Source organism: Bombina bombina, chromosome 4, assembly GCF_027579735.1.
Source record: "Bombina bombina isolate aBomBom1 chromosome 4, aBomBom1.pri, whole genome shotgun sequence".
Lineage (NCBI taxonomy): Eukaryota > Metazoa > Chordata > Amphibia > Anura > Bombinatoridae > Bombina > Bombina bombina.
The window spans coordinates 1,227,586,073-1,227,602,047 of record NC_069502.1 but is presented as its reverse complement, the minus strand read 5'-3'; the positions used below and the strand labels follow the sequence as shown (position 1 = coordinate 1,227,602,047).

Here is a 15,975-nt window from a genome sequence, read left to right as displayed (position 1 = left end):
GTGAGTAATGGGACCCGCTGCCTCAGTGAGTAATGGGACCCGCTGCCTCAGTGAGTAATGAGACCTACTGCCTCAGTGAGTAATGTGACCTACTGCCTCAGTGAGTAATGGGACCTACTGCCTCAGTGAGTAATGGGACCTGCTGCCTCAGTGAGTAATGGGACCCGCTGCCTCAGTGAGTAATGGGACCCGCTGCCTCAGTGAGTAATGGGACACGCTGCCTCAGTGAGTAATGCGACCTACTGCCTCAGTGAGTAATGGGACCTACTGCCTCAGTGAGTAATGGGACCTACTGCCTCAGTGAGTCATGTGACCTACTGCCTCAGTGAGTAATGGGACTTACTGCCTCAGTGAGTAATGGGACCTACTGCCTCAGTGAGTAATGGGACCTTCTGCCTCAGTGAGTCATGGGACCTACTGCCTCAGTGAGTCATGGCACCTACTGCCTCAGTGAGTAATGTGACCTACTGCCTCAGTGAGTCATGTGACCTACTGCCTCAGTAAGTAATGGGACCTACTGCCTCAGTGAGTAATGTGACCTACTGCCTCAGTGATTAATGTGACCTGCTGCCTCAGTGAGTAATGGAACCTGCTGCCTCAGTGAGTAATGGGACCTACTGCCTCAGTGAGTAACGGGATTTACTGCCTCAGTGAGTAACGGGACCTACTGCCTCAGTGAGTAATGTGACCTACTGCCTCAGTGAGTAATGTGACCTACTGCCTCAGTGAGTAATGGGACCTACTGCCTCAGTGAGTAATGTGACCTACTGTCTAAGTGAGTAATGGGACCTACTGCCTCAGTGAATAATGGGACCTACTGCCTCAGTGAGTAATGGGACCTATTGCCTCAGTGAGTAATGTGACCTACTGCCTCAGTGAGTAATGTGACCTACTGCCTCAGTGAGTAATGGGACCTACTGCCTCAGTGATTAATGTGCCCTACTGCCTCAGTGATTAATGTGCCCTACTGCCTCAGTGAGTAATGTGCCCTACTGCCTCAGTGAGTAATGTGCCCTACTGCCTCAGTGAGTAATGTGCCCTACTGCCTCAGTGAGTAATGTGACCTACTGCCTCAGTGAGTAATGTGACCTACTGCCTAAGTGAGTCATTGGACCTACTGCCTCAGTGAGTAATGGGACCTTCTGCCTCAGTGAGTCATGGGACCTACTGCCTCAGTGAGTCATGGGACCTACTGCCTCAGTGAGTAATGGGACCTTCTGCCTCAGTGAATCATGGGACCTACTGCCTCAGTGAGTCACGGGACCTTCTGCCTCAGTGAGTCACGGGACCTACTGCCTCAGTGAGTAATGGGACCTACTGCCTCAGTGAGTAATGGGACCTACTGCCTCAGTGAGTAATGGGACCTTCTGCCTCAGTGAGTAATGGGACCTTCTGCCTCAGTGAGTAATGGGACCTACTGCCTCAGTGAGTAATGAGACCTACTGCCTCAGTGAGTAATGTGACCTACTGCCTCAGTGAGTAATGGGACCTACTGCCTCAGTAAATAATGTGACCTACTGCCTCAGTGAGTAATGGGACCTACTGCCTCAGTGAGTAATGGGACCCGCTGCCTCAGTGAGTAATGGGACCCGCTGCCTCAGTGAGTAATGGGACCCGCTGCCTCAGTGAGTAATGGGACCCGCTGCCTCAGTGAGTAATGGGACCTACTGCCTCAGTGAGTAATGGGACCTACTGCCTCAGTGAGTAATGGGACCTACTGCCTCAGTGAGTCATGTGACCTACTGCCTCAGTGAGTAATGGGACTTACTGCCTCAGTGAGTAATGGGACCTACTGCCTCAGTGAGTAATGGGACCTTCTGCCTCAGTGAGTCATGTGACCTACTGCCTCAGTGAGTCATGGGACCTACTGCCTCAGTGAGTCATGTGACCTACTGCCTCAGTGAGTCATGTGACCTACTGCCTCAGTAAGTAATGGGACCTACTGCCTCAGTGAGTAATGTGACCTACTGCCTCAGTGATTAATGTGACCTGCTGCCTCAGTGAGTAATGGAACCTGCTGCCTCAGTGAGTAATGGGACCTACTGCCTCAGTGAGTAACGGGATTTACTGCCTCAGTGAGTAACGGGACCTACTGCCTCAGTGAGTAATGTGACCTACTGCCTCAGTGAGTAATGTGACCTACTGCCTCAGTGAGTAATGGGACCTACTGCCTCAGTGAGTAATGTGACCTACTGTCTAAGTGAGTAATGGGACCTACTGCCTCAGTGAGTAATGGGACCTACTGCCTCAGTGAGTAATGGGACCTACTGCCTCAGTGAGTAATGTGACCTACTGCCTCAGTGAGTAATGTGACCTACTGCCTCAGTGAGTAATGGGACCTACTGCCTCAGTGATTAATGTGCCCTACTGCCTCAGTGATTAATGTGCCCTACTGCCTCAGTGAGTAATGTGCCCTACTGCCTCAGTGAGTAATGTGCCCTACTGCCTCAGTGAGTAATGTGCCCTACTGCCTCAGTGAGTAATGTGACCTACTGCCTCAGTGAGTAATGTGACCTACTGCCTAAGTGAGTCATTGGACCTACTGCCTCAGTGAGTAATGGGACCTTCTGCCTCAGTGAGTCATGGGACCTACTGCCTCAGTGAGTCATGGGACCTACTGCCTCAGTGAGTAATGGGACCTTCTGCCTCAGTGAATCATGGGACCTACTGCCTCAGTGAGTCACGGGACCTTCTGCCTCAGTGAGTCACGGGACCTTCTGCCTCAGTGAGTCACGGGACCTACTGCCTCAGTGAGTAATGGGACCTACTGCCTCAGTGAGTAATGGGACCTACTGCCTCAGTGAGTAATGGGACCTTCTGCCTCAGTGAGTAATGGGACCTACTGCCTCAGTGAGTAATGGGACCTACTGCCTCAGTGAGTAATGGGACCTACTGCCTCAGTGAGTAATGGGACCTACTGCCTCAGTGAGTCATGTGACCTACTGCCTCAGTAAGTAATGGGACCTACTGCCTCAGTGAGTAATGTGACCTACTGCCTCAGTGATTAATGTGACCTGCTGCCTCAGTGAGTAATGGAACCTGCTGCCTCAGTGAGTAATGGGACCTACTGCCTCAGTGAGTAACGGGATTTACTGCCTCAGTGAGTAACGGGACCTACTGCCTCAGTGAGTAATGTGACCTACTGCCTCAGTGAGTAATGTGACTTACTGCCTCAGTGAGTAATGGGACCTACTGCCTCAGTGAGTAATGTGACCTACTGTCTAAGTGAGTAATGGGACCTACTGCCTCAGTGAGTAATGGGACCTACTGCCTCAGTGAGTAATGGGACCTATTGCCTCAGTGAGTAATGTGACCTACTGCCTCAGTGAGTAATGTGACCTACTGCCTCAGTGAGTAATGGGACCTACTGCCTCAGTGATTAATGTGCCCTACTGCCTCAGTGATTAATGTGCCCTACTGCCTCAGTGAGTAATGTGCCCTACTGCCTCAGTGAGTAATGTGCCCTACTGCCTCAGTGAGTAATGTGCCCTACTGCCTCAGTGAGTAATGTGACCTACTGCCTCAGTGAGTAATGTGACCTACTGCCTAAGTGAGTCATTGGACCTACTGCCTCAGTGAGTAATGGGACCTTCTGCCTCAGTGAGTCATGGGACCTACTGCCTCAGTGAGTCATGGGACCTACTGCCTCAGTGAGTAATGGGACCTTCTGCCTCAGTGAATCATGGGACCTACTGCCTCAGTGAGTCACGGGACCTTCTGCCTCAGTGAGTCACGGGACCTACTGCCTCAGTGAGTAATGGGACCTACTGCCTCAGTGAGTAATGGGACCTACTGCCTCAGTGAGTAATGGGACCTTCTGCCTCAGTGAGTAATGGGACCTTCTGCCTCAGTGAGTAATGGGACCTTCTGCCTCAGTGAGTAATGGGACCTACTGCCTCAGTGAGTAATGGGACCTACTGCCTCAGTGAGTAATGTGACCTACTGCCTCAGTGAGTCATGTGACCTACTGCCTCAGTAAGTAATGGGACCTACTGCCTCAGTGAGTAATGTGACCTACTGTCTCAGTGATTAATGTGACCTACTGCCTCAGTGATTAATGGAACCTGCTGCCTCAGTGAGTAATGGGACCCGCTGCCTCAGTGAGTAATGGGACCCTCCGCCTCTGTAAGTAATGGGACCCGCTGCCTCTGTGAGTAATGGGACCCGCTGCCTCTGTGAGTAATGGGACCCGCTGCCTCAGTGAGTAATGGGACCCGCTGCCTCAGTGAGTAATGGGACCCGCTGCCTCAGTGAGTAATGAGACCTACTGCCTCAGTGAGTAATGTGACCTACTGCCTCAGTGAGTAATGGGACCTACTGCCTCAGTAAGTAATGTGACCTACTGCCTCAGTGAGTAATGGGACCTACTGCCTAAGTGAGTCATTGGACCTACTGCCTCAGTGAGTAATGGGACCTTCTGCCTTAGTGAGTCATGGGACCTACTGCCTCAGTGAGTCATGGGACCTACTGCCTCAGTGAGTAATGGGACCTTCTGCCTCAGTGAATCATGGGACCTACTGCCTCAGTGAGTCACGGGACCTTCTGCCTCAGTGAGTCACGGGACCTACTGCCTCAGTGAGTAATGGGACCTACTGCCTCAGTGAGTAATGGGACCTACTGCCTCAGTGAGTAATGGGACCTACTGCCTCAGTGAGTAATGGGACCTTCTGCCTCAGTGAGTAATGGGACCTACTGCCTCAGTGAGTAATGGGACCTACTGCCTCAGTGAGTAATGTGACCTACTGCCTCAGTGAGTCATGTGACCTACTGCCTCAGTAAGTAATGGGACCTACTGCCTCAGTGAGTAATGTGACCTACTGTCTCAGTGATTAATGTGACCTACTGCCTCAGTGATTAATGGAACCTGCTGCCTCAGTGAGTAATGGGACCCGCTGCCTCAGTGAGTAATGGGACCCTCCGCCTCTGTGAGTAATGGGACCCGCTGCCTCTGTGAGTAATGGGACCCACTGCCTCTGTGAGTAATGGGACCCGCTGCCTCAGTGAGTAATGGGACCCGCTGCCTCAGTGAGTAATGGGACCTACTGCCTCAGTGAGTAATGTGACCTACTGCCTCAGTGAGTAATGGGACCTACTGCCTCAGTAAGTAATGTGACCTACTGCCTCAGTGAGTAATGGGACCTACTGCCTCAGTGAGTAATGGGACCTGCTGCCTCAGTGAGTAATGGGACCCGCTGCCTCAGTGAGTAATGGGACCCGCTGCCTCAGTGAGTAATGGGACCCGCTGCCTCCGTGAGTAATGGGACCTACTGCCTCAGTGAGTAATGGGACCTACTGCCTCAGTGAGTAATGGGACCTACTGCCTCAGTGAGTAATGGGACCTACTGCCTCAGTGAGTAATGGGACTTACTGCCTCAGTGAGTAATGGGACCTACTGCCTCAGTGAGTAATGGGACCTTCTGCCTCAGTGAGTCATGGGACCTACTGCCTCAGTGAGTCATGGGACCTACTGCCTCAGTGAGTCATGTGACCTACTGCCTCAGTGAGTAATGTGACCTACTGCCTCAGTAAGTAATGGGACCTACTGCCTCAGTGAGTAATGTGACCTACTGCCTCAGTGATTAATGTGACCTGCTGCCTCAGTGAGTAATGGAACCTGCTGCCTCAGTGAGTAATGGGACCTACTGCCTCAGTGAGTAACGGGATTTACTGCCTCAGTGAGTAACGGGACCTACTGCCTCAGTGAGTAATGTGACCTACTGCCTCAGTGAGTAATGTGACCTACTGCCTCAGTGAGTAATGGGACCTACTGCCTCAGTGAGTAATGTGACCTACTGTCTAAGTGAGTAATGGGACCTACTGCCTCAGTGAGTAATGGGACCTACTGCCTCAGTGAGTAATGGGACCTATTGCCTCAGTGAGTAATGTGACCTACTGCCTCAGTGAGTAATGTGACCTACTGCCTCAGTGAGTAATGGGACCTACTGCCTCAGTGATTAATGTGCCCTACTGCCTCAGTGATTAATGTGCCCTACTGCCTCAGTGATTAATGTGCCCTACTGCCTCAGTGAGTAATGTGCCCTACTGCCTCAGTGAGTAATGTGCCCTACTGCCTCAGTGAGTAATGTGCCCTACTGCCTCAGTGAGTAATGTGACCTACTGCCTCAGTGAGTAATGTGACCTACTGCCTAAGTGAGTCATTGGACCTACTGCCTCAGTGAGTAATGGGACCTTCTGCCTCAGTGAGTCATGGGACCTACTGCCTCAGTGAGTCATGGGACCTACTGCCTCAGTGAGTAATGGGACCTTCTGCCTCAGTGAATCATGGGACCTACTGCCTCAGTGAGTCACGGACCTTCTGCCTCAGTGAGTCACGGGACCTACTGCCTCAGTGAGTAATGGGACCTACTGCCTCAGTGAGTAATGGGACCTACTGCCTCAGTGAGTAATGGGACCTACTGCCTCAGTGAGTAATGGGACCTTCTGCCTCAGTGAGTAATGGGACCTACTGCCTCAGTGAGTAATGGGACCTACTGCCTCAGTGAGTAATGTGACCTACTGCCTCAGTGAGTCATGTGACCTGCTGCCTCAGTGAGTAATGGAACCTGCTGCCTCAGTGAGTAATGGGACCTACTGCCTCAGTGAGTAACGGGATTTACTGCCTCAGTGAGTAACGGGACCTACTGCCTCAGTGAGTAATGTGACCTACTGCCTCAGTGAGTAATGTGACCTACTGCCTCAGTGAGTAATGGGACCTACTGCCTCAGTGAGTAATGTGACCTACTGTCTAAGTGAGTAATGGGACCTACTGCCTCAGTGAGTAATGGGACCTACTGCCTCAGTGAGTAATGGGACCTATTGCCTCAGTGAGTAATGTGACCTACTGCCTCAGTGAGTAATGTGACCTACTGCCTCAGTGAGTAATGGGACCTACTGCCTCAGTGATTAATGTGCCCTACTGCCTCAGTGATTAATGTGCCCTACTGCCTCAGTGAGTAATGTGCCCTACTGCCTCAGTGAGTAATGTGCCCTACTGCCTCAGTGAGTAATGTGCCCTACTGCCTCAGTGAGTAATGTGACCTACTGCCTCAGTGAGTAATGTGACCTACTGCCTAAGTGAGTCATTGGACCTACTGCCTCAGTGAGTAATGGGACCTTCTGCCTCAGTGAGTCATGGGACCTACTGCCTCAGTGAGTCATGGGACCTACTGCCTCAGTGAGTAATGGGACCTTCTGCCTCAGTGAATCATGGGACCTACTGCCTCAGTGAGTCACGGACCTTCTGCCTCAGTGAGTCACGGGACCTACTGCCTCAGTGAGTAATGGGACCTACTGCCTCAGTGAGTAATGGGACCTACTGCCTCAGTGAGTAATGGGACCTACTGCCTCAGTGAGTAATGGGACCTTCTGCCTCAGTGAGTAATGGGACCTACTGCCTCAGTGAGTAATGGGACCTACTGCCTCAGTGAGTAATGTGACCTACTGCCTCAGTGAGTCATGTGACCTACTGCCTCAGTAAGTAATGGGACCTACTGCCTCAGTGAGTAATGTGACCTACTGTCTCAGTGATTAATGTGACCTACTGCCTCAGTGATTAATGGAACCTGCTGCCTCAGTGAGTAATGGGACCCGCTGCCTCAGTGAATAATGGGACCCTCCGCCTCTGTGAGTAATGGGACCCGCTGCCTCTGTGAGTAATGGGACCCGCTGCCTCTGTGAGTAATGGGACCCGCTGCCTCAGTGAGTAATGGGACCTGCTGCCTCAGTGAGTAATGGGACCCGCTGCCTCAGTGAGTAATGAGACCTACTGCCTCAGTGAGTAATGTGACCTACTGCCTCAGTGAGTAATGGGACCTACTGCCTCAGTAAGTAATGTGACCTACTGCCTCAGTGAGTAATGGGACCTACTGCCTAAGTGAGTCATTGGACCTACTGCCTCAGTGAGTAATGGGACCTTCTGCCTTAGTGAGTCATGGGACCTACTGCCTCAGTGAGTCATGGGACCTACTGCCTCAGTGAGTAATGGGACCTTCTGCCTCAGTGAATCATGGGACCTACTGCCTCAGTGAGTCACGGACCTTCTGCCTCAGTGAGTCACGGGACCTACTGCCTCAGTGAGTAATGGGACCTACTGCCTCAGTGAGTAATGGGACCTACTGCCTCAGTGAGTAATGGGACCTACTGCCTCAGTGAGTAATGGGACCTTCTGCCTCAGTGAGTAATGGGACCTACTGCCTCAGTGAGTAATGGGACCTACTGCCTCAGTGAGTAATGTGACCTACTGCCTCAGTGAGTCATGTGACCTACTGCCTCAGTAAGTAATGGGACCTACTGCCTCAGTGAGTAATGTGACCTACTGTCTCAGTGATTAATGTGACCTACTGCCTCAGTGATTAATGGAACCTGCTGCCTCAGTGAGTAATGGGACCCGCTGCCTCAGTGAGTAATGGGACCCTCCGCCTCTGTGAGTAATGGGACCCGCTGCCTCTGTGAGTAATGGGACCCACTGCCTCTGTGAGTAATGGGACCCGCTGCCTCAGTGAGTAATGGGACCCGCTGCCTCAGTGAGTAATGGGACCCGCTGCCTCAGTGAGTAATGAGACCTACTGCCTCAGTGAGTAATGTGACCTACTGCCTCAGTGAGTAATGGGACCTACTGCCTCAGTAAGTAATGTGACCTACTGCCTCAGTGAGTAATGGGACCTACTGCCTCAGTGAGTAATGGGACCTGCTGCCTCAGTGAGTAATGGGACCCGCTGCCTCAGTGAGTAATGGGACCCGCTGCCTCAGTGAGTAATGGGACCCGCTGCCTCAGTGAGTAATGGGACCTACTGCCTCAGTGAGTAATGGGACCTACTGCCTCAGTGAGTAATGGGACCTACTGCCTCAGTGAGTAATGGGACCTACTGCCTCAGTGAGTAATGGGACCTACTGCCTCAGTGAGTAATGGGACTTACTGCCTCAGTGAGTAATGGGACCTACTGCCTCAGTGAGTCATGGGACCTACTGCCTCAGTGAGTCATGGGACCTACTGCCTCAGTGAGTCATGGGACCTACTGCCTCAGTGAGTCATGTGACCTACTGCCTCAGTGAGTAATGGGACCTACTGCCTCAGTAAGTAATGTGACCTACTGCCTCAGTGAGTAATGGGACCTACTGCCTCAGTGAGTAATGGGACCTGCTGCCTCAGTGAGTAATGGGACCCGCTGCCTCAGTGAGTAATGGGACCCGCTGCCTCAGTGAGTAATGGGACCCGCTGCCTCAGTGAGTAATGCGACCTACTGCCTCAGTGAGTAATGGGACCTACTGCCTCAGTGAGTCATGTGACCTACTGCCTCAGTGAGTAATGGGACTTACTGCCTCAGTGAGTAATGGGACCTACTGCCTCAGTGAGTAATGGGACCTACTGCCTCAGTGAGTAATGGGACCTACTGCCTCATTGAGTAATGGGACCTACTGCCTCAGTGAGTCATGGGACCTACTGCCTCAGTGAGTCATGGGACCTACTGCCTCAGTGAGTAATGGGACCTGCTGCCTCAGTGAGTAATGGGACCTGCTGCCTCAGTGAGTCATGGGACCTGCTGCCTCAGTGAGTCATGGGACCTGCTGCCTCAGTGAGTCATGGAACCTTCTGCCTCAGTGAGTCATGGGACCTACTGCCTCAGTGAGTAATGGGACCTTCTGCCTCAGTGAATCATGGGACCTACTGCCTCAGTGAGTCACGGGACCTTCTGCCTCAGTGAGTCACGGGACCTACTGCCTCAGTGAGTCACGGGACCTTCTGCCTCAGTGAGTCACGGGACCTACTGCCTCAGTGAGTCATGGGACCTACTGCCTCAGTGAGTAATGGGACCTGCTGCCTCAGTGAGTAATGGGACCTGCTGCCTCAGTGAGTAATGGGACCTGCTGCCTCAGTGAGTAATGGGACCTGCTGCCTCAGTGAGTAATGGGACCTACTGCCTCATTGAGTAATGGGACCTACTGCCTCAGTGAGTAATGGGACCTACTGCCTCGGTGAGTCATGTGACCTACTGCCTCAGTGATTAATGGGACCTACTGCCTCAGTGAGTAATGGGACCTACTGCCTCAGTGAGTAATGGGACCTGCTGCCTCAGTGAGTAATGGGACCTGCTGCCTCAGTGAGTAATGGGACCTGCTGCCTCAGTGAGTAATGGGACCTGCTGCCTCAGTGAGTAATGGGACCTGCTGCCTCAGTGAGTAATGGGACCTACTGCCTCAGTGAGTAATGGGACTTACTGCCTCAGTGAGTAATGGGACCTACTGCCTCAATGAGTAATGGGACCTACTGCCTCAGTGAGTAATGGGACCTACTGCCTCAGTAATGGGACCTACTGCCTCAGTAATGGGACCTACTGCCTCAGTGAGTAATGGGACCTACTGCCTCAGTGAGTAATGGGACCTACTGCCTCAGTGAGTAATGGGACCTACTGCCTCAGTGAGTAATGGGACCTGCTGCCTCAGTGAGTAATGGGACCTGCTGCCTCAGTGAGTCATGGGACCTGCTGCCTCAGTGAGTCATGGGACCTGCTGCCTCAGTGAGTCATGGGACCTGCTGCCTCAGTGAGTCATGGGACCTACTGCCTCAGTGAGTCATGGTACCTTCTGCCTCAGTAAGTCATGGGACCTACTGCCTCAGTGAGTAATGGGACCTACTGCCTCAGTGAGTAATGGGACCTACTGCCTCAGTGAGTAATGGGACCTACTGCCTCAGTAATGGGACCTACTGCCTCAGTAATGGGACCTACTGCCTCAGTGAGTAATGGGACCTGCTGTCTCAGTGAGTAATGGGACCTGCTGTCTCAGTGAGTAATGGGACCTGCTGCCTCAGTGAGTAATGGGACCTGCTGCCTCAGTGAGTCATGGGACCTGCTGCCTCAGTGAGTAATGGGACCTGCTGCCTCAGTGAGTCATGGGACCTGCTGCCTCAGTGAGTCATGGGACCTACTGCCTCAGTGAGTCATGGGACCTACTGCCTCTGAGTCATGGGACCTACTGCCTCAGTGAGTAATGTGACCTACTGCCTCAGTGAGTAATAGGACCTACTGCCTCAGTGAGTAATGGGACCTACTGCCTCAGTGAGTAATGGGACCTACTGCCTCAGTGAGTAATAGGACCTACTGTCTGAGTGAGTAATAGGACCTACTGCCTCAGTGAGTAATGGGACCATGGGGTGCACATTTTCTTGCATATACAATTATATAGAGAGAAGCTACTTACTGGCTACGTTTATTTTATAAAACCTGTAAAGGTCGGTATGTTGTGTGCTTCTGGCAAGTACTGATATACAGGGCAGAAATACTCAGCTCAGGCCTCACATCCCTTCCTTTAACACTGAGCAGTTATTTAGTGTATTTCTTTCTGCTTCACATAAACTGAGATCGGTGTGGAGGGCATCCAAACAGGTTCTGACTTGTTTCCCCCTCTTACTGACTGTTGTGGTACTGCTCGCCCCATACCTTTCTTACACTTATGGTCACATTATCTGGGGTTCAATAGTGGGATGGTCTTGTTAAGGGACATGTTGGATTAGATAGAGGTTCCTATGGTAACATCTAGATGTGTACTGACTGTTGTGGTACTGCTGGCCCATACCTTTCTTACGCTTATGGTCACATTATCTGGGGTCCATTGGTGGGATGGTCTTGTTAGGGGACTTGTATTAGAGAGAGGTTGCTATGGGAACATGTAGAGGTGTACTGTGAATATTATGTACAGTGTTTTCTTCTGCAGAAGCTTATCTCTGATCATTGTTGTCAAAAGGGACGGCACGGTACAGGGGGAGCCAGTGGATAGTCGCTTAGGGTATCATTCTTTAGCAAGTATTTTTTTTTAGTAGTGCTATGGCATGATGCCTTCCCTTTACAATGCTCTCTAAATATTCACTTTTATCATTAATAACTAATACCTAGTCATCTAGTGCGGTTACATGTGTACGTGTCTGTAGCCAAACCTGGCTCCATTTGATTTGGTTGACTATGTACATGAAAACATTGTATTGCAGTGTAGGGATTTACTTTATTATAGCTTTCAAATTCCTGTACTACTTGCTGCAAAACCCTGACTTACCAGGAGTTACATAGTTCCGGATATAGAATAACTTATTTGTTCATTTGCAGCCATTACAGCTCATGTGTTTGTGGGGCTAATGTATATGACATTCCTGGTTTATTCCTGGAGTATAATTAACCATTTGGCAGCAATAACACTATTTAAAAATGTATTAAAATGTTCTTAACTTTGTATTAATCTCATCTCTTTTATGAAAACCAGAAAAATTACGATCAAAGCAAAATAAAAAACAATAACTTACCTTTATACCAGATTTTAAATTCTCACAAAAATGTTAAAAAGCTTAAAAATGCATGGTTTTAATTGTCTGTTGTGGAAATGTGAATTGTTAACTCTGTGTTTCCTGCCCCTCCTTTTGTTATATGAAGAGCTCATGGGTAAGGTGTCATAGTCATATGGGCAAGGTGACACAGTCATATGGGTTAGGTGACGCAGTCATATGCAGGGCCGCCACTAGAAATTTTGGGTCCCCTGACTTAACCATTGATCAGGGCCCCCCCCCCCCCCCCTCCTTTGACATGTGCAATTTTTGACCAAGTGACTAAAACGTATATGCACTTTATTCTGTGTCTATTTAAACTTGGAAATGTTGTAAAGGTAGTAACATACACTGAAACACACACACACACACACACACACTCACACATAAGGATTCACATATAGACACTCTAGCAGACATGTAAAGAAACACACAACACACACTCAGACACAGACACCCAAACAGACACTCAGCACTTGTTTACATTGACCTGACAAGTAATGAGGTAAACTACAGTTTTGTTAAAAAAAGGAGATTTAGAAAACAAAATATGGAGATCTGATTATCTTTTTGTAAAGGAAGATGACAACTAAATGATGACAACAGCATGCAGTGGCTGAAAGGAAGGGCCCAGAACTGCCTAAACAATAATTTAAAGGTTAAATGGTAGATTGGTGACTTCCGGAAAGGTCTGATTAGTCTCAAAGTCTGTAGAAAGATGTCAATAATCAGTAGTAGGGTCAAAATGTCCTAAAAAGGAACAGACAATGGACACACACACACACAAACTAAAACTTGCACATACACCCAAGGAAACACCAACAGAGACAGCCTCAGAAAACACACAAAGACATACACACACACACACACACAGAGACACCCACAGAAAACACAGAAAGACATACATACACACCCTCACTGAGACATCCACAGAAAACACACAAAGACATACACACACCCTCACAGAGACACCCACAGAAAATACATACCCTCAGAGAGACATCCACAGAAAGTACAGACATACATACACACACCCTCACAGAGACATACACAGACATACACACCCACCCTCACAGAGGCATCCAGAGAAAATACACAAAGACAAACACACGCCCACCCTCACAGAGACACCCATAGAAAAAGCTCAAAGACATATGCACACACCCTCACAGACATCCACAGAAAATGCACAAAGACATACACACCCACCCTCACAGAGATACCAACAGAAAAAAAAATAGATACACACTCATAGAGACACAAACCAAAGCACAAAGACATAAACACAGACACCCACAGGAGGAAACATTTATGCACCTTGCATCCCCTAAATCAACAGTGTGTGACATGCATGATAAAAAAAATGCAGAAATGAAGAGATCACTTTTTAAAGAATCATATTTGTAAATGTGCAAACAAAAATAATTCTGTGAATTCAAAATTGTACATTAATGATCTGGGTATATGGCTAGATGAAGAAAAGTACTTTTAAAAGGTTGACATATGTTTGTTTGATATTTTCCCCAACCAAGAGCAATGTTCCCATCTGTCAGCTGTACTTGTGGATTTTGAAAATGCTGTACTCTATATGGTCTTGGTGGAACCATAAGCTATGGTATTCATACCATTAGATCTGGTTAAATGCAGGATTTAAGCTTGTTGGTATGCATTTCAAAATTAAGTCAGCTGTAGAGTAAACTAAACAGTTTTAAGTTAACCTATCTCATTTCCAACACTGAGCAATCTTAGTCTGAGAGTATAACATGTTATGCAGATGTAAAAATCTTAGAAAAAATGCCTCCTTGTATCTGGAAAGTCCTTGCATAAAGGGGCAGTAAACTGGAATGTAATATATATCATTTGTGTATTGAGGAGGAAACATTTATGCATGGTTTTAAATATAAAATTTCTACAGCATTGTCAAATAATCATAAATACACTGCTGCTTAAAAAATGTGTTTTTATGGACCCCTGGCCCCATCATACAACTACTACCACACTGAAGTTACAATCCTAAATTGCCCAAAGAAATAAAAAACATTTGCTAAGTAATTCCTACCTCCTCTGCAAATGAAAGTGATCAGCCGTCTGACTCAGGCACACACTCTACAAACAAAGTGCCAAGTCTGTCTCACACTGTGGATAGTGGTTTAGTGCACACTCAGAAATCCTCTCAAATGCTAATACTTTACTCCTTGTAATAAAATTTCCCATGCTCAATTAGCACTCTACTGTAGTACCCACTGGTGGCTGCCAAAATTTAAAAAAAAAATTTTTTTTTTTTTTTTTTAGTTCTTGCCTCATGGGGCCCCCCTAGCCCATTGGGCCCCTGACAGGAGTCACCCCTGTCACCCCCTGATGGCGGCCCTGGTCATATGGGTTAGGTGACGCAGTCATATGGGTTAGGTGACGCAGTCATATGGGTAAGGTGACATAGTCATATGGGTAAGGTGACACAGTCATATGGGTTAGGTGATGCAGTCATATGGGTAAGGTGACACAGTCATATGGGTTAGGTGACACAGTCATATGGGTTAGGTGACGCAGTCATATGGGTAAGGTGACGCAGTCATATGGGTAAGGTGACGCAGTCATATGGATAAGGTGACACAGTCATATGGGTAAGGTGGCGCAGTCATATGGGTAAGGTGACACAGTCATATGGGTAAGGTGGCACAGTCATATGGGTAAGATGGCACAGTCATATGGATTAGGTGGCACAATCATATGGGTAAGGTGGCGCAGTCATATGGGTAAGGTGGCGCAGTCATATGGGTTAGGTGGCGCAGTCATATGGGTAAGGTGGCGCAGTGATATGGGTAAGGTGACAGTCATATGAGTAAGGTGACAGTCATATGGGTAAGGTGGCACAGTCATATGGGTAAGGTGGCACAGTCATATGGGTAAGGTGACACAGTCGTATAGGTAAGGTGACACAGTCATATAGGTAAGGTGACGCAGTCATATGGGTAAGGTGACACAGTTATATGGGTAAGGTGACATAGTCATATGGGTAAGGTGACACAGTTATATGAGTAAGTTGACACAGTTATATGAGTAAGTTGACACAGTCGTATGGGTAAAGTGACACAGTCGTATAGGTAAGGTGACGCAGTCATATGGGTAAGGTGAAACAGTTATATGGGTAAGGTGACATAGTCATATAGGTAAGGTGACACAGTTATATGAGTAAGGTGACATAGTCATATGGGTAAGGTGACATAGTTTTATGGGTAAGGTGACACAGTTATATGAGTAAGGTGACACAGTTATATGGTTAAGATCGTGCAGAATTTTTTTATAGTTGCATATGGGTAAGGTGACACAGTTATATGAGTAAGGTGACATAGTCATATGGGTAAGGTGACATAGTTTTATGGGTAAGGTGACACAGTTATATGAGTAAGGTGACATAGTCATATGGGTAAGGTGACATAGTTTTATGGGTAAGGTGACACAGTTATATGAGTAAGTTGACATAGTCATATGGGTAAGGTGACATAGTTTTATGGGTAAGGTGACACAGTTATATGAGTAAGGTGACAGTCATATGGGTAAGGTGACAGTCATATGGGTCAGGTGACACAGTTATATGGGTAAGGTGACACAGTTATATGGGTAAGGTGACAGTCATATGGGTCAGGTGACACAGTTATATGGGTAAGGTG

The 15,975-nt window shown here is 48.6% G+C and overlaps 1 protein-coding gene across 3 annotated transcripts in view; it reads left to right on the top strand.

Annotated features, from left to right (window-relative positions):
- Window positions 1–15,975, top strand: part of ABCC10 (ATP binding cassette subfamily C member 10) — a 628,132-nt gene that overhangs the window by 406,639 nt on the left and 205,518 nt on the right. The gene's annotated exons all lie outside the window — the stretch shown is intronic.